At 37.5% G+C, this 20246-nt stretch overlaps 1 non-coding gene across 1 annotated transcript; it reads right to left on the minus strand.

Moving 5' to 3' along the window:
* Positions 1–611: 611 nt before the first annotated feature.
* On the minus strand, positions 612–761 carry LOC136171274 (small nucleolar RNA SNORA62/SNORA6 family). The gene has a single exon (XR_010663818.1). It is a non-coding gene; the product is annotated as a small nucleolar RNA SNORA62/SNORA6 family (small nucleolar RNA).
* Between the last annotated feature and the right edge of the window lie 19485 nt (positions 762–20246).

The following is a 20246-nucleotide window of genomic DNA, read 5'->3' on the forward strand; positions in this document are numbered from 1 at the left end:
GGTTTTAAAAAGGCTCCAAATTCTTAATGATTTTCATAATCTTTTTATTTAATCTTAAAAGGATCCTTTAAGAAATAATAACTCAAAACATTTGAGTTTTAGCAACTTTTTTTCTTTAGAAATGGTTTATTTTCTGTTAACCAAATTTCCATTTTAAGAGTGTGTGGAAGAACAGCTCAAGACCACTCAGGGGTCGTTCCTACCCTTTCAGTGGCCTATGCAGTGGGGACTGCAGAGCAGCCTTCAGGGGAAGGCTGAGCACTCCAGTCTTCAATGGGGAACTGTTGAACAGGCAGAGAAGGCACCTGCACTCCTTTGGACCAGCCTCAGCCTCAGGTGGAGTTAGCAGTGAACTCTGGAGCTGGAGCAGTCCATTCCCCCTGAAGTTCCTCCTTGGTTAAAGCCTTCTCAGCTGCAGCCTGCTCTTCCATTTCAGTCTCTTCAGGGTCTGGAGTGGAGATCAGGCATGACCTCCCATGGGTGTTCTTGGAAGATAGTGCCATGCACAAACAGAACTTCTCAGCCGAGCATCCACCACATCAGACCCACTGAGTGAGTTCCCTTTTTAGGATCTTACAGCAGGATACATCAACTGAGTCTTAAAATAATATTTTTGCAGCAAGTATTACTATCAAACTCCACTCACTGGGCCAGAAACCCTTGTGGAGTTTTCGAAAAACTTGCCCCTTGTAGAGCACACTGCCTATACTTGTGAGTTCATCGGCCAGTGGCCTCAACTCCAAATGTTAACAATGTGCAATTAGCAACTTCTTTCACTCCACCTTATTTTCATTTGCTATCTCTTGTTGTCGTTCAGTCACTAACTTGTGTCGAACTCTTTGCCAACCCATGGATTGCAGCATGCCAGGCTTACCTGTCCTTCACCATCTCCTGGAGTTTGTTCAAATTCATGTCCATCGAATCAGTGATGCCAACCAGCCATCTCATCTCTGTCATCCTCTTCTCCTCCTGCCTTCAATCTTTCCTAGAATTAGGGTCTTTTCCAATGAGTCAGCTCTTTGCATCAGGTGGCCAAAGTATTGGAGCTTCAGCATCAGTCCTTCTTAGTTGCTACCTCTAAATTAAAATAGAACTTAATACATTTCATTCTTAAGGTATCACTTACAACATGATCCTGTTTCATGAAAAATATTTTTCAAAGCCTTCTTTCTAGCCTCTATTTACATACATACATAGAAAATTATGGAATAATGTTCACTTAACATTGTTGGGGGTAGTAAGACTGGAGATAATAATTATCACTTTCTTTTCTGCAGTTTTTTGAATTCTTAAATCATACATTACACAAATAATACAGCAATTTTTCTATGAAAAGAAGTTTTGATATCAAATGACAAGAATGAGTTCCATAGACATAATGTCTTCTAGATATATATGAAAGTTATAATACATTGACATAAGTATTAGCATTTCAAAGGCATGTGTATCTCATTTCCAGAATTAGATAATTTCTTTGCAGAGAAAAGTGAAAGTTCATAGCTGTTAATGATGCCTACCAAATCACTAAGCACTTAAAAATTACATGTTTATAATTCTATGCATGGCATGCATGCATGCTCAGTTGGGTCTGCCTCTTTGTGATCCTATGAACTGTCCTCTGTCCATGGAATTTTTCAGGCAAGAAAACTGGAGTGGGTTGCCATTTCCTTCTCCAGAGGATCTTCCAGACCCACAGATCCAAACCCTGTCTCCTGTATCTCCTGCATTGGCAAGTGTATCCTTTATCACTGAGTCACTTGGGAAATCCTTATAAATATACATTTGTACACAGAAAATAAATTTTTAGGTTTCTTTTTTTCTTTTCTTTTTTTTTTTTTTTTTTTGCATTTTGAACCATCATTCTGTTAGCAATCAAAAATAGTCTAGTATTAAAATATATGCCTGTTGCTTTTTTAAACCCATGTAAAACTTTTAAAACATAAAACACAGAATAATCTTATATCATGATTTCTTTGAAGGAAGAAAATTAAAAGATATTTACATTTGCATCTATGAAGAACCTCTGGAAGAACACAGAATAACAGCGTTAGTAGTATATTACCTTAAATTTGCTAATCAGACATACTTCCATTTTCCCTCCCTATTCTAAGATTTTTAAAAAAATATCTAAAGTGATCAAAACAATTTTTTTCAACAATGCTTATTACTCAAACCTACATGAATCTAAGTGGCAGCTGCAAAGTAAAGCAAAATTCTCTAATCATTCCTCCTAACCTTATTGGTTCCCTTGCTAGTAAAAAGGGTGTGAAAAGGAATTAAATTCTCATTTACCCAAGAACCTTCTCCAGTGATGTTCAGCTCAAGGTGTCTGGACTATAGCTGCTGACAACTGCCATAAGAGGGGGAAAGATGCACATGAAAAGAAGGATAGAAAATTATGTACAAGCGAAGTATACATATAAATACTTCCTTTTCAAGCTGAAAGGGAAGACACGGAAATGCATATTAAGAAATATTATTATGTCCTGCTAACTCCTTATTTGACTTCAAGAAGGAGGATATATGATAAATATATACCATAGTAATCTGGCAACTTTTTAAATTAGTTTGAAAGTGGGGACAGTAGGAGGGGAGAAGCAAATATTCTTCACATTTCCTCTACTTTGGACTTAGAGCCTCATTTTACAAACCAGGGCTCCAAAGTTCAGACTCGAAAAACTTAGGATGAAAAGATAGCAGTTACCTAGGCCAGATCTTTTCCCATGTACTCACTCAATGTGTTACATTTAACAAAACAAGTGTATCTTGAACAGGAATGACGGTCAAGCCACAATAAAAGCAGCTTTGTCTTCAGTCTGAATATTCTTTAAAGGAGAGCAGAATTTTTTTAAACTAATTTATTAAAAGGTGGCACAGTGAGTCGTTTAGGTAAAGCTGGGTCTATTCTCAGAAAGTGGGGGTACCTCAGCAAGCCCATTACTGAAATGACTACAGAGATATATTGCTGGAAAAATTTATTTAGGTCACTAAGAAGGTCAAGTTGGACACATCAGTATTTCGTGATCCTATTAGTCAGTTAAAGATAAACTAGCACTTTAATAAAATTGAATTAAATTTATTGCTATAAGTCCAAGTCTTAATAACCATAGCCAAAATGCCAGTTGAGCCACAAAAAATTATCCTAGTGTTTAAAAACCTCAAAACACTGTTCTGTAAACTAAGTGAAATTCTTTTCGTGTTTGTACCCAAGTGTCAGTGTCAATGTATTTATGGGTATGTCTGCATGTATATATGGAGTTAGAGTTTGAAAAATGATATGTGGCTTTATGAAGATAACATATATGTATGATTTATAAAAATACATGTAGTCTGAAAAATTATTCATAAAAATGAATGTGTAGTCTGAACTGAAATATGATTTTCTCATTCTTCAATATAACTGAGTTCCTTTCTTTATGTTTTATAATTAGGCTTATTTCTTATCCCTACAAACAGAAAAATTTATTATTCTACATTTTAGTTTTCAGTTGTTGTTTAATTAAAGGTACACAATAAAAAACCCTTCGGGGGGGGGTGGTCCAGTGGTTAAGAATCTGCCTGACAATGGGATGTGGGTTCGATCCCTGGTCTGGGAAGATCCCACCTGCTTGGAGCCCCTAAGCCTGCGCAGCACAGCTACTGAGCCACACTCTAGACCACGGAGCCACAGCGATGCAGCCCGCGTGCGGCAACTACTGGAGCCCCGCGGAGGAGCCCCGCGCTGCAAACAGAAGAAGCCACTGCGACGAGAATCCCCTGAGTCACAACTAGAGGAAACCGGCACACAGCCATGAAGACCCCGCACAGCCAAAACTGAATTAATTACATAATTAAATGTTAAAAGTCCTTCGGGAAAAATAAATTCTAATCAGTTCTTTTACCTAGTAACTGATTCACATTTTTATCCTTTAGCTCAGCTGGTAAAGAATCTGCCTGCAATGCAGGAGACCCTGGTTTGATTCCTGGGTCGGGGAGTTCCCCTGGAGAAGGAATAGGCTACCCACTCCAGTATTCCTGGGCTTCCCTGGTGGCTCAGATAGTAAACAATCTGCTTGCAATAGGGCAGAGCTGGGTTCGATCGCTGGGCTGGGAAGATCCCCTGGAGGAGGGCAAGGCAATCCACTCCAGTATTCTTGCCTGGACAATCCCCATGGACAGAGGAGCCTGGCGGGCTATACAGTTCATGGGGTCACAAAGAGTTGGACACAACTGAGTGACTAAACACAGCATATAGGTAACTTTAGAAATCGCTCATTTATAGTGCATTTAATACAAAGCAGATAAAACAAGGGTTACAAATGTTATTACAATGTGGCATTCTGTTTCATGTTTCATATTGTTTGACTTCTTTTCTCATAATACCTGTTTAGCAGTTGTTAGATGCTAATTATAAATTTAAAGAACTCCCAATCATCCAAACAGACATGGAGACACTGATTTGTATTAAAATAGAAATTGTGCACTTTAAGCTTTAATCATATAAATGTATAAACGTGAATGCTAATCTACTAATGTTCAAATTTTATAGATTAATATGCTCCTAATGTTGCAACTCATGGGTGTTTTGAAAGCTAACAAAATTGAAAACACCACTCCTGCCAATGCAAGGATGCTTTTGCTATTGCTGTTAAACCAGTCTTGTTTCTAAGTATATATAACACAACAATTTGAAAGACTTAAAACTCTATAAAAATGTAGATTAGTAACACATAAATGACCTTCTAAATCTCTTTTTAAGCTGTGCTCAATTATTTATGAGAAACTGGTAACCAAAATATGGAAAAATGGAATAACCCCACTCTAACATGTTGGTTACAGCTCCTCCCTGGTCTCTACCACCAGTTTACTTTAGTTTATTTTTTTTAAGCTCAAAATTTATATGAAAAGACACAGGTTGAAATGAAAATGTGTAGAAGAAAACAAGCCTCATAAAATGAAAGAAGTGCTGGCTTGCTTAAGGATGACATAGCATCTATCAGTAAAATGAAACAGCTGTCTCCAAAAACAAAGATAAAAGTGGAAGGCCTTCATAAGAAAAAGGAGAGGGAAAACCATGCTATTTCATTTGAACTCAAGAGTCCCGAAGACAAAGAAAGGTCAGTCATTGACGGGTACATCAGCTGTTGTAGAACTACTCATGCTGAATGTTGAGGTCCAGGGGGTCAACTTTGTTCTGAGCGGTTTCAGTCTAAATGCCAACTGCTCAGAGATCTTTCCCAGCCACCCTCCCTTAGATAGTCGCAACTCATTCAACCAGCCCAGCAGCACTATTATTTATCCCTCACCCTGTTCATTTCCTTCAAGGCACTTAGTACTTTCCTGTTTTCCCCACTGCTCCAAGAGGGCAGGGTTCACTTAGAATTTGTCCACCGCTATATTCGCAGCATCTCTCACACACTGCCTAGCACACATAGTAGGCATGCAAAAAATAGTCACTGAATCAATCAACAAATGTTCCACTGCAACAGAGAGAATACCAAGCCCCAACCAGTCCTTAAAAAGATGAGCTGTGACTCCCTAAAGTGGATTCTGGATCTTCTATCTCATCATCATAGTTTTCTTCCTAACTGACTTTTTAGTATCACTGCACTCATCATTGTAAAAAATGTTAACAGATTTTTTAACAGACTCACAGAATTCAACACAAAAATTTTTCTCCAAAACTAAAATGCTCGCCTAAGCTTCCAAGGAGACTCTATGAACCTGTGAGAGAGTTTGGAACTATGGGTACTAGTTTTTTTGTATCATCTGTATGCTAAAGATATTATAATTTGTTATAGAAAGAAATATTCATTTGCTGACAAAATTTAGATACTTTATACTTATTACAGAACCAAAAAGAAAATGCACTGTGAACTACACTTCAAAGATAGATATAATTTTTCTTATTATGCTGGTCATAGAAAACACCCTTTTCCAACAACACAAGAGATGACTTCACACCTGAACATCACCCAGTGGTCAGTACTGAAGTAAGACTGATTATATTCTTTGCAGCCAAAGGTGAAGAAACTCTATACAGACAGTAAAAGCAAGACGTGGAGCTGACTGTGGTTCAGATCACAAGATTCATATTGCAAAATTCAGGATTGAATTGAAGAAAGTTGGGAAAATACTAGGCCATTCAGGTATGAACTAAATAAAATCCTTTATAATTATACATTAGAGGTGACAAATAGATTCAAGAGATTAGATCTGGTAGACAAAGTACCTGAAGAACTATGGACAGTGGTTCATAACATTGTACAAGAGGCAGTGATCAAAACCATCCCAAAGATAAAGAAATGCAAGAAGGCAAAGTGATTGTCTGCGGAGGCCTTACAAATAGCTGAGGAAAGAAGAGAAGCAAAAGGGAAAGCAGAAAGAGAAAGATATATCCAACTGAATGGAGAGTTCCAGAGAACAGCAAGGAGAGATAAGAAAGCCTTCTTAAATTAACAATGCAAAGAAATAAAAGAAAACAATAGAATAGGAAAGACTAGAGATCTCTTCAAGAAAATTGAAGATATCAAAGGAACATATCATGCAAGGATGGACACAATAAAGAGGTGGCAAGAATACACAGAACTGTAGAAAAAAGGTATTAACGACCCAGATAACCACAATGGTGTGGTCACTCACCTAGAGCCAGACATCCAAGAGTGTGAAGTTAATTGGGTCTTAGGAAGTATTACTATAAACAATGGTAGTGGAGGTGATAGAATTCCAGCTGAGCTATTTCAAATCCTAAAAGATGATGCTGTGAAAGTGCTGTACTCAATAAGTCAGCAAATTTGGAAAACTTAGCACTGACCACAGGACTGGAAAAGATTAGCTTTCATTCCAGTCCCAGGGAAGAGGAAAGCCAAAGGATGTTCAAACTACTGTACAATTGTGCTCATTTCACATGCTAGCAAGGTTATACTTAAAATCCTTCAAGCTAGGTTTCAGCAGTATGTGAACCAAGAACTTCCAGATGTACAAGTTGGGTTTCAAAGAGAGAGCAGAAGCAGAGACCAAATTACCCACATTCATTGGATCATGGAGAAAGCAAGGGAGCTCCAGAAAAATATACTTCTGCTACATACTTCTTTTGACTACGCTAAAGCCTTTGACTGTGTGGACCACAAAAAAAGTGGGAAATTCTTGACGATATGGGAGTAACAGACCACCTTACCTGTCTCCTGAGAAACCTGTATGCAGGTCAACAGTTCAAACCAGACATGGAACAACTGACTGGTTCTAAATAGGGAAAGGAGTCCATCAAGGCTGTATGTTGTCACCCTGTTTATTTACCTTATATGCAGAGTACCTCAGGGCTTCCAAAGTGGCTCAGTAATAGAGAATCCACCTGCCAATGCAGAAGATGCAGGAGATTCAGGCTCGATACCTGGGTCAGGAAAGTCCCCAGGAGGAGGAAATGGCAAACCCCTCTAGTAGTCTTGCCTGGAAAATCCCATGAACAGAGGAGCCTGGCAGTCCATGGGGTCGCAAAGAGTCAGATACAACTGAGCGGCTGAGCTCACATGAAGAGTGCATCACGTGAAATACCAGGCTGGATGAGTCACAAGCTGGAATCGAGATTTTGGGGATCAATGTCAACAACATCAGACATGTAGATGATACCACTCTAATGGAAGAAAGTGAGAAGGAACTAAAGAGCCTCCTGATGAAAATGAAAGAGGAAAGTGAAAAAACTGGCTTAAAACTCAACATTCAAAAAACTAAGATCATGGAATCTGGTCCCATCACTTCATGGGAAATAGATGGGGAAACAATGGAAACAGTGACAGACTTTATTTCCTTGGGCTCCAGAATCACTGCAGATGGTGACTGCAGCCATGAAATTAAAAGATGCTTTCTCCTTGGAAGAAAAGCCATGACCAACCTAGACAGCATATTAAAAATCAGAGACATTACTTTGCCAGCAAAGGTCTGTCTAGTCAAACCTATGGCTTTTCCAGCCCTCTTGTATGGATGTGAGAGTTGGACTATAAAGAAGCCTGAGCACCAAAGAACTCATGCTTTTGAACCACGGTGCTGGAGAAAACTCTAAAGAGTCCCTTGGACTGCAAGGAAGATCAAACCAGTCAATCCTAAAGGCAATCATACCCTGAGAAAAACAGGATCCGAAATGATACATGCACCCCACTTTTATTGCAGCACTGTTTACAATAGCCAAGACATAGAAGCAACTTAAATGTCCATTGACTCAGGAATGGATAAAGATGTGGTACATATATACAATCGTATATTATTCAACCATTAAAAAGAATAAAATAATGTAATTTGCTGCAATACAGACTGACATAGACAGTGTCATACTGAGTGAAGTAAGTCAGACAGAAGGAGAAATATCATATCACATTCCTCATATGTGGAATAGAAAAAAAGAATGGATACAAAGGAACTTACCTAAATAACAGAAATAGGCTCACAGAGAACAAACCTAGGGTTGCAGGGAAAAGGGGATAGTTGCAGACTTTTGGAAGTTCATGTACACACGCTATATTTAAAATGGGTAGCCACCACAGACTTATTGGAACACTGCTCAGTGTTAGGTGCCAGCCTGGATGGCAGGGAGGTTCGGGGGAGAATGGAAACATGCATATGTACCGCTGAGTCCTTTCACAACATTATTAATTGGCTTATACTCCTAATACAAAAAAGTTTAAAGTGAAAAACATAGAATAAAAAATAAAGGAAATCAACCCTGAATATTCGCTGGAAGGACTGATGCTGAAGCTGAAGCTCCAATACTTTGGTCACCTGATTCGAAGAACTGACTCCTTAGAAAAGACCCTGATGCTAGGAAAGATTGAAGGCAAAAGAGTAAGGGGGCAGTAGAGGATGAGATGGTTACATAGCATCACCGACTCAATGTACATGAATTTGAGCAAACTGCGGGAGATAGTGGAGGTTAGAGGAGCCTGGCGAGCGGCAGTCCATGGGGTCACAAAGAGTCAGACACGACTTAGCAAATGAACAATATTTTTTTAAAACTTCAGTGTAATGACTATCTCAGTTTCAGTTAAATGTGTTTAATTAAAAAAAAAAAAAACTTCACAAAAAACATGAGTTAATATACCTTCCCATTTAAAAATCGTTGTGCTTTTATAGACAAAATGCAATAATCCTACTGAGAATACTTTGTTCTAATAGTCTATGCCATAAATAATAATAATTATCGGCTTCCGAGGTGGCTCAGTGGGTAAAGAATCTGCTTGCAATGCAGGAGACACAGGAGCTGCAGGTTCAATTCCTGGCTCAGGAAGATCCCCTGGAGAAGAACATGGCAACTCCCTCCAGCATTCTTGCCCAGAGAGTCCTGTAGACAGAGGAGCCTGGCGGGCTACAGTCCATGGGGTCACAAAGAGTCAGACACGACTGGAGCACCTGAGCACACATGCACACAACTTAAAACATACTATCCACCAGGTATTTTATATAACTATTAATTCATAAAATTATCACAATTCTATGAGGGGACTATTTATAGCTCTGTTTTATAGTCAAGAAAACTGGAGGCTGAAATGAGTTTAAAAAAACTTTCTAAGGTCAAGTTACCAGTAAATGATACTATAGAGGCATTGCGGTTAAAAAAATAAAATAGCACATAATGAAATGCTGTGATGGGCCAAGCAATAATCTCATATCAGAAGAAAAATATTTATCTACACAAAATACTGAAGAAAAATCATCAGTGATTTTTAGATATTAAATATATAATTTCTGCAAAGTGAATATCATAATTTTTCCACACTCTGTGCATTGGATAGCTTTATTAAACTTAGCCCAAAACCTATCCCAGGTCTCTCTGCTTTGACAAATCTCTTTTCTATCTTACAAAGTTAATATCATAAAATGTGGTATTGAAGAAAGATGTAAAAGAAGATTGTAAGTAATTTTCTTATTATCAATAAAATTCCACATTCCAAAGGTACACTGTGGACTCCCCTGCTGTTGGAAGGTTCACGGCACGTACTGTTAAGGTTATTACATCCCACAGATAGTCACGGTGTTCTGAAGGTAGATCCTGGGAAGTGAGAATAATTCAAAGAAAATGTCATTTATTTTCTTTGTCCTTCCTGTCTGCTGGGACTAAATGTTGATTTTTTTTTTTTTACCTATTTAATTGTTCCCCTAAGCACATCTGCAAAAAGATACATCATATCCTGAAACCATTATATGTTCATCCAAGGAGCTTTTTCTTGAATCCAACAAAATACTTTTTTTTCACTTACGATCTAATGTGTCTGGAGTGAGCATTGACTTTGTGTCCTTTCTAACAGATGACCATGAAGTCTGACACAGGTTGCTTAGCAACTGCCTTATGCCCAGAAGTAGAAATAACTCTTTGATATACTCACTATGTGTATTTCTCCTGATTTATTTCATTTGCGTTTAGCATGGGAGATCAAATGGAATCATTAGAATCCTACTAACACCCCCAAGGGTAGAAGAGCTCCTGGTCTACTTTAAGCTAAAGTACCCAGAGATCAAAACAGCTTATGTGTCATCACACAACAGTACTGCAGAGTAAAAAGAACAATAAGTACACTGTGCCTGTCCATTACCAAAGACAAGGTGCGTACAATCTCATCAGTGCTGGCACTACACTGGTCTTTGAAACTTGAAAATAACTCTCAAAACTGTTATTTATAAGCTCACTTTTTTTTTGAAATGATAAAGGACTGCATACTCCCCATCATGTGGTCTGCTAAAAAGTCGTTGATATCCTGAAGGACAAGCCATTGTTTTAATGCATGATATAATGTAATTTATCTTGCAGCAAGAACAATACTAATCACTTCACTTGTTTGCATCAACCATCACTCTTCGACCCTCATTGTATCTGATCCAATCTAAGCTCATTTATATTATTCGTGACTTGTTTATATAGAAAGAATTCAACAAAACACACAGTGGTACTGCACTTCAGAACAATAATCCATGCAGACGAGTCCTGGTCTTAAATCCAAAAATGAAAAGTTTAAAAGCTTTTAAAATAGAATTTGGGGCAGGAAATACGTAGCTAATATGATGTAATGAATGTGAAAACATACAAGATTGGCAAGGATAAAAATTCGAAAGAATTTTAATACAGGAAACCAGTTAGGTTTTTATAAGCCTACTGTTTTCAGCACAAGTTTTCAAATTTCAGTGTTCTGGGAACCTGCAAACTTTTTTATACCAAACCAAATAACAAGTAGAAAATCTTTTTAAACGGTAAAACATTAATTTAGAAACTTCAAAGTTATCAATATAATAACATCAAGGCAAAATTTACCCCATCACAAGACTAATATTTAAGGAGTTATTTTGTTTTACACAATTATTTAAACATCACCTAAATGTCTATGAAATGGAGACTGCTACTGCTGCTGCTGCTGCTAAGTCACCTCAGTCGTGTCCGACTCTGTGCGACCCCATAGACGGCAGCCACCAGGCTACCCCGTCCCTGGGATTCTCCAGGCAAGAACACTGGAGTGGGGTGCCATTTCCTTCTCCAGTGCATGAAAGGAAAAATGAAAGTGAAGCCACTTAGTCGTGTCCAACTCTTAGTGACCCCATGGACTGCAGCCTACCAGGCTCCTCCATCCATGGGATTTTCCACTCGAGAGTACTGGACCGGGTTGCCATTGCCTTCCCCAGAAATGGAGACTAGTTAAACTATAATAATCCATACAGTGGAATATAAACAGATAAATTTAACAAGATCTATAATGGAATACATTGCAATAGCTTTAGTTCCTTTTTTCTTTTTTGTTAATGATGTAGATCTCTACAAACTGATATAGAAACATTCCCAAAACAAATTACAAAGTGAATAAAGTGCGGTGCAGTAGAATGGTTTGCTATTACATTTGTTACATTGTGTTCACAAAAGGAAGTTTTGTATGTGTTATATGAGTGCAAATGTATATGAGTGTAAATACTACAAATATGTGTGATATATATAATATCTCTAGAAGAATGTACAAGGAACTGGTAATAATTTTTGCCCTTGAGAACTGTATATATTGGTGACATTTTTCACTGTACATTTAGGTAAAACTTTATTTCTCTGTATGTTCTATTTATGTGATATGACAGAGATAGAAAGGTGGACTCTCTTTTTCTTATTGATAGAGAAAGAACACATAACACATAGTGCCCAATAGATCCCAACAGTAGCACAGGTTGGTCAAGAAAGATTGAACCATAAAAATAAAACAAGCATGGGAGAAAAATCAGAATATCTAGTCCCACTAACCCAAATTCTAGCAAACAGAATTAACAAGATTTCAGAATATGAAAGAATAGCATTTTTCTATGAAATACTATTTCTCTTAGATCTGAATTCTAACAACAAAGGAGAATTTAATAAGGAATTACTCTAAGTCAATGCAAAAGATCAAAACTTCTTTTAAGTGAGCTAATAATTATGGCAACACAGTAGCACCACAAATGTGCTCTGCTAAAAAAAGAAAGAGAGATAGCTCTAAAGGAATACATTTCAAAGTGGGTTCCACATACCACAACTCTCATGAGAAGCTGTCACAAGAGAAAGTTCCATGGTCAAATAAGTTTAAAATATTGTACACTACATTTTTTGCAAAAAAAAAAAAAAAAATCACTGATGTATTGGAGACTCTGGGTAACTGATGTTGCCAGAAACTTGTTTCAAACTCCCTTGACCACAAAAATATTTTCATACATACACAACTATTAAAATTCCTGGGAACTAGTACTTCATTGATCCCATTTTGGGAAATACTTCTTTAAGAATATAAATAACATAAAAACACTTCTTTGATGAGCTTCCCAATGAGCAAACACATACCTTATCAATAAATCAGTAAGACTATTATTAAAAGGCTATGATTAAACTGATTATTTTGCTTTAGTTAGTCAGATGAAGTTATTAAATAAGACACTGCAATGAACTTTCAAGAATAATTAAGCTAATGTTAATACGTATTCAGACCACTCTGTTTTGTTTACAACATAACATTTATCACTACCCTTTTTTTGTTTGTTTATGTGCTTATTTGTTATTATCTATTTATTCCCACTACAATGTAAACTCCATAAGAATTGGGATCCTGTCTTACTCAATGCTGTATCTCCAGTACTTTGAATAGCTTGTGTTTATACCAGTTTCTCAGGGCACATACTAGTTTCTCAACAAATGTTGACAGGATACTTGAATAAATCTAGTACTTTTCTCTTTGTTCCCTTAAGTCAAAAAAGGACTTCTCACTTTTTCTCCTAAGACATGAGCAGTTAAATGAATTTCTGCTTTGTTTTACTAGATGTGTCCCCTTGAATAGGTCACTTCACTGCTCTACACCTCAGCCTCCCTAGCAATATCAAAATGGTTGAGACAATGAGTTCATATATACAAAGTACTAAGAACAGTGTCTAGTGTATGGTAAGCACTCCATGAGTGTTAACTGTGATGATGATGGTGGTGGTAGTGATGGTGGTGGTAATATGTTCTAAGAAAAACATCTTAAATTTAAATGAATTTGGGAAATGCCTGACATAAAATTAAATAGATATTTTATTTCATTTTTAACATCCTTTAATATGCCTCTGTGAATCTTCAAGTAGACTCAATTAGAACAATACCAAAAATTGACCCTGACATATGAATATCTCCTAGAATACCAGCATTTCCAAAACATACAGTTTAGGAAGAACTCAATTAGAAGTCTTTCCATAAAGCAAATACATAAATAAGACCTCACTTCATCCACCTCTGAGGTCCCATGAATGATAAATTAGAAAATGAGTGGATGGAAAAGGCACCTAGATCCATGGTCCAATTCATTATTAATCTCTCTTTTCCCTTAGGCTATGGAGGTCAAACATGCTCTGGCTGTCAGTGTTATCTTTTCCTGAAGCTCCCTGACATTATTCCCTTATCATGTTAGCAGTTGGCTGGATGGTTTCATTGAAGGTTAATGCTTGGGCTCTCATCTTCAGTCTTCTGCACCCTGGTGCTAGCTTGGGACTGTTGCCATTCTTTCTCCCAGCTACCTTATTTTGCAAAAGATCTAAGTTAACATTCTTTACCACAGTCTTTTCAGTCAATGAGACTTCAAATGATAAAAGAGAATTTTACCATGATCAAAAGACTAAAGTTGTAGTAAAAGAAAGAAAATCTGAAGGTCTTTCACCTAACAAGCTGCTACATAAATGGAAAGGATTAATGGTTGATTTTTAATGCCATTTAAAGGAAAAGAATTTTTATTTAAACATGTGAAAGTGAAGTCGCTCAGTCATGTCTGACTCTGCGACGCCATGGCCTGTAGCCGATCAGGCTCCTCCATCCATGGGATTCTTCAGGCAAGCACACTGGAGTGAGTTGCCATTTTCTTCTCCAGGGGATCTTCCCGACCCAGGGATCGAGCCCGGGTCTCCTGTATTGCAGACGCTTTACCCTCTGAGCCACCAGGGAAGCCATAGATCAAGACAAAATTAGAATCCCAAGGGCCAATAAAGGCACCCCCTGACAGGGAAGCAATGGTGATGAGTCAAAGCATAGTAGCATGGTAGAGTGAAAACATGGGCTCTGGAGCATAATAAACCTGAACTGGAAATACAACACCACATCCTCCCAGCTTTGGGCCCTCTCTGAGTTTCCATATCACTATCTAAAAAATTATAAAACACTATATAGATAATATTCATTGAACAATTACCTGGAGCCAGGCACTATTTTAAGTTCTTTATGTGGATTAACTCATTCATTCCTCATATCAATGCCCTCTAGCCCAGGACCACCAAGAACATACCTTTGATCAAATGAGGTTGGTTTTATTGACTTGTGACAATGAGGGAGACCACATATGAGGGAGAACTGTGAGGCACCTCAGCAAGTGGGTGTTAGAAAGGACTAGGATTCAGGACTGTGTTGGTAATTTAGGGAAAGTTCAAAAAAGCGGAAAATAGCTTTGTATTTGATATGATCAGAAAGTGAAGGTAATTCTATAATTGGTATCTTCATCATTCTTATCTAGAAGTCAGGAAAAGTAAGGCTAGTTTGTAATTGGTAAAGAGGCTACAGTCATTCATTTTAGCCAGGATAGGGGGAGAGTTGGTCATTTTTGTGGTTTACGCAATGTTTTGTTTTTGTCTGTATTCAGACATGATTAAAGAGTAGTCTTGTTTTTTTCTTGATTCCTCCCAATCAGAGTAGCCTTGTCTGCCACTGATGGCCTGTGAACTTGTTTACGTTCCCAGGTGGTTCAGTGGTAAAGAATCTGCCTGCCAATGCAGGAGACGCAGGTTTGATCCCTGGGTTGGGAAGATTCCCTGGAGAAGGGCATGGCAAACCACTCCAGTATTCTTGCCTGGAGAATCCCCATAGACAGAGGAGCCTGGCGGGCTGCAGTCCATGGGGTCACAAGGAGTCAGATATGACTAAGCAACTGAGCACGCACAGACAAACCTGTCTATGTTCACCAGGTCAAATGCCACAATCTAGCTGCCAGTGTCAAGCTAGCTTCTAGAACGCCAAGCCCTAGCTGATAGAACTGGGCCAGCCCCTGATTCTCAGGTGCTGCTCTCCTCTTTCTCACTCACAGCAACATTACAGGATAGGTGCTATTTATCACTGGAAGAGACCCTGATGCTGGAAAGATTGAAGGCAAAACGAGAAGGGGGCAGCAGAGGATGAGATGGTTAGATAGCATCACCAACTCAATGGACATGAATCTGAGCAAACTCTGGGAGATAGTGGAGGATAGAGAAGCCTGGCGTGCTGCAGGCCATGAGGTCGCAAGGAGTCAGACACGACTTAGTGATTGAACAACAAAAACAACAACTACTTACCTAGATTGTGAAGATGCAGAAATGAAGGTCCCTTGTCCGTTAAGCAGAAGTGTGGAATTCAAATCCAGATAGGTGACAGGCACTATCCCATGAGATCCACAACCGGCACTCCTAACCCCCATACTATTCCACCTCTCAGTGTTAGCTATTACCACCTTCCAGGATGACTGTGAAGACTGCAGCCAATCCATGTGAACACCTGGCTCATGATAAAACTTTTATGAAAAGTGGTACCTATTATTATCGAACAGAGAAACTAAAACACTCTTAAGTTAGGTTTACTTTCAGTTGCGCAGAAGGTCCTACTTTGTGGGTTGAGCATATCCAGAGAAGCAGGAAATCTGACTCTAGGCCAGATTTTGTCATTAATAAACCATGCAAGTATTTGCCACAAGATTTTATAAAACCATACAATGATCTGTCCCCAAGGAGTTCTGAGTGATTTTTTTTAACAGTTGCCATTGAAGAGTTCTAAGTGTTTTAGCCAAAATATTTAATCCTGTTTCTAGAAATGCCTTCTTTAAGTGTTCTCTGGAGACAAGTAAAAATACAAATATAATGCATTTTTTTATGTATAAGACTGGAGTCATTTTTTAAATTATCTTTAAATATATACACATACAGTTTTCATTTTACTCTATTGATGACTGCATATTAAAAGTAAAATCTGGCAGTGAGGGTCCCAATGCCACATTAGTGTCAGAAACAGGTACAAAAATATGACATTTTTCAAATATGTTTTCTTAAAAGCTTGATTTTCCTCTAAACAAAATTTTGTGTATATTACTAACTTAAAATTAAGAATAAGACAAAATTCACTTATTCTTTGATTTCAACTCCAGGCTCCTGGTGCATTCGTACCAACTCTGGCTCTTATTGCCTGTCACTTGAACATTCTAAATTCCATTGTTCTTTATCTTACCACACTTCCAAGTTTAATTTTTCCTATTTTTCATCCTTATTCTCTATTAGTTAACAAAATAGTTCAGGTTGATTTGGTTTACTGATAATAAACCATGTCTTAACCCTCCACGATGACATTTTTGCATATTTTCATTAAGAAAAGAAGATTAATAGAGGACTTCTAAGGCATCACAGAAGCAATGTCAAGAGATCGCTTTGGCCATATATAGAGAGAGCGAGAGGAAGAGCTTGAGCTAGTTCCTTGAGTAGAAGGTATAGGTAACTTATACTTTGGTATGTCAGGAGTACTCTGTCTTCATTCCTACTTCTAGAAAACTATACATGTGTTACATGTTTATGGACAGGAAAAGGAAGGCTGGTTCTGTAATCAGCAAACACAAAGACACACACTCGCAAATACGGTGTCATTGTTTGGCTTCTATGGGGTCAGGATTTAAAATTTTTCCATTTTGCAACTAAGTTAGTATGCAATAAATTTTAAGTAATGAAATTAGTCATATCAACATGCTGTCAAAACAAAATAATATCTCAACTCTTGAAGGATTCCAAAAGGAAAAACAACAGTAAGGGACAATATCTTGGAACTTACATTCCAAGAAATGTCTAGAATTTAGTTCCTTAAATCTGCTATCTGGGATGCCTCCTAAATTTAGATTTGATCACTTTGAAATCTAAGAAAGAAAGAAAGAAAGATAATCAATCAATCCAAATTTCTAGATTCACTTTTTTGTGAGCAGTATGAACTTAACTACATTCATTACCATAAACTGTAATGATTAATCCTAAAGAAGAGGGAACACTCAGTATTGTAGATGGAGCACTGGACTTGTATCAGCATGACTAAACAACTGACTGAGTTACATATCTGTAAACTGAAAGAGGTAGGGAAAAGAAGTAGTTCTGCAGAGTTCTGGAACTATTTTCAAAACTTCAAAACTATAATAGAATTAATGTATTTTCTCACAGTAACTCTGCACTAAATATTAGAATTTTTTTACATGGTAGAATTTCATTATCTCAGGATGGTGTCATTGCCGAACTCATGCTAAAGAGATCAGTAGTTATATGTGTTCAGATTAATTTAAAATGAAAAACCTAATTATCATTTAAGGAGTGCTCTTGGTCAGGAAAAATAGACAAAATATTTCAAAATGTTGAATCACTGGAGAAAAATTAATTAAAAGAGCCTTTAGCAGTGAAAAGGTCAAGAACCACTTGTACCAAGCAAAGTCTATGATATCTACCTGCTTCAAAAATCAATATAACCATGCATCATTTTTAATATTTTTGAATTCTTTACATAAATTAGATGAAAAAGCAGATCAGATTTTATTTAAAGCAGACTTAAAGTTGTTTGAAGATTTTAAATGTCCACATTCCTCCATGTCTATTCACAAGAATATGTTTTCAAAAATGCTTATAGTCTAACAACTATAAACCAGCCTCTTTAGAATTATCTACTTACAAAATTCTTCCATAAATATATAAAGTTCAAACAGCAATAATGCCCATTTTAAATAAGATTACAAATAAATTTAAAAGATTTAAAACTAAAAATGTTGTTTGTAATCCTACAGTGATACTTAAGGAAATGATGAATATTTTGACAATGTGCTTATTATTATCTAGTACTTTAGAATTCAAAATATAAGCTCTGATTAGAAAAGTCTAAAATATCTTAAAGATCCTTTAAAGTCGCCCTAACTCAAACACAAAGTGTCAGCAACTACAGAGTCTGAACTGCAACAGTGAGTTTATGTGCCATTCTTTTGCAGTTTATTTTGTTTTGTTTTTAAGATTTCCCAAAGACACACAATCACATATTTGAAACAGGATCATCAAATCCTGGGAAAGCTTGGTCCTTCTTTCTTTTACACAAGTACACAGTATGAAACATCAAGTAGTCTGGCTTCTATCTTCACAGAAGTACAAATGAAAAACGGTGGGACTGTAAGAGTCTGGCTGGCTGCGTGAGGACGTTTGTAGAGACTAAGGAAAGATGAATGCTGGACTGTTATCTCAGCCTACCTACACAGTGTAACTGGGTGATGGCTTTGATGACCAATCAATTCATCCCTAGAATTTCAAATATCATAGGTATAGAATTCATCCAGTCCAACCCCCCCAATTTGTCCATGATAACCCAGAAGCCAAAGAAATGTAAGACACTTTTTTACAGTCCTATAACTAGTTGATGGCTAGATCTTAAATCCAGATCTCAGTTCCTGCCCAGTGTTCTTTCTACTACCATAAGTTAGAAACCGTTTTATTAACATGTCATCGCTTTCCCTAGCTTCCAAACCTCTCCAAATGCCTTAACATTTGCTCAGTTGCTGCCCTCGCCTGGGGGCTCTTCAGCAGAGGGTCTGCTCGGATGACGTCATGTCATCATAGCCCTCTGACATCCCCAGTTCCGTTCAGATGTCTTGCTTCCCTGATCCCTGCCCTTCAAACCTTTCCACAGCTTTAACTCTACTCTCTCCTTCGAATGTGTAACCTGGTCACCTGTGACTCTTGGCTTCCCCTTGGTGATTCCTGCTGGTCTCCATCTGTTTGTTTCAATCCTCCAAAACGTTTAAGGTGTCTGCTAAATATCTAACCTTTTGAGCACTCTTGTTACTCCTTTATTTTGTTTTCTTCTCAAGTAACTGAAGAGGCCTTTAATGCAGACTCTTTGAACCTGATCTTCTGTCTCAACCCTGAACAGATAGATGGTTCTCAGGTCTGGGCAGAGCCTCTTCAGTCTATTCAAGTTACTGCTTTTCCTGCCAGTTCCTGGTTTCTGCTGCCCTCTAGTAGCCATTAGTAGCATGACAGGACTTGAAACAAGAAAGGCATATTTTTGTTGAATTTAATTACTCAGTGGGGTTGTTTCAGCATCATGCAAATACAACCCGGGTTGGGGGGGAAACAAACTGATGTGTAACTGGAGCCACCACCGTGTGATTCCTCCCTCTCCAGGCCTGAGTCAGAATACGGTTTAAAGTTAGAGCTATAATGGGGCTAGTTATCTATACATGCAATAAATTCTTTTATATGTCAGTGTATTTGCTCCAGTCTGATGCCCATCAATGGTTCCTTTCAAAAGTCCAACTCTTTAATCTCCAAACCTGTTCAACTGAAATCCCAGCATTAGGAACACATAAAAAGGGAAAAGTGACCAAAAAGCAACTTAAATTCCAACAATCAGGGATTACTTAGATAAACTTGGTAACATAATGTTATATATTGTGACTATTTAAAATTATGTTTTATAAAAACCAAAAGTACATGCAAAAAAACATACAATATTAAGTACAATAGCTAAACATTAAAAAAAAGAAGAATTACTGCAAGAATCCAAAAACAGAGAAAGAAATGGTCTGAAATGCTAATTGGTGGTTAGTTTTTATATTATCTATAAGCATGTGTAACATTTTATAATCATAAAAGCTGCATCTGTGGGTAACTAAATAGTGGGTCACTCGTGCCTGGCTATAAGACTAAGAGAGTTAGATCTCCAAACAGAACTTTTGTGG

This window comes from Muntiacus reevesi, chromosome 6, assembly GCF_963930625.1.
Source record: "Muntiacus reevesi chromosome 6, mMunRee1.1, whole genome shotgun sequence".
Classification (NCBI taxonomy): Eukaryota; Metazoa; Chordata; class Mammalia; order Artiodactyla; family Cervidae; genus Muntiacus; species Muntiacus reevesi.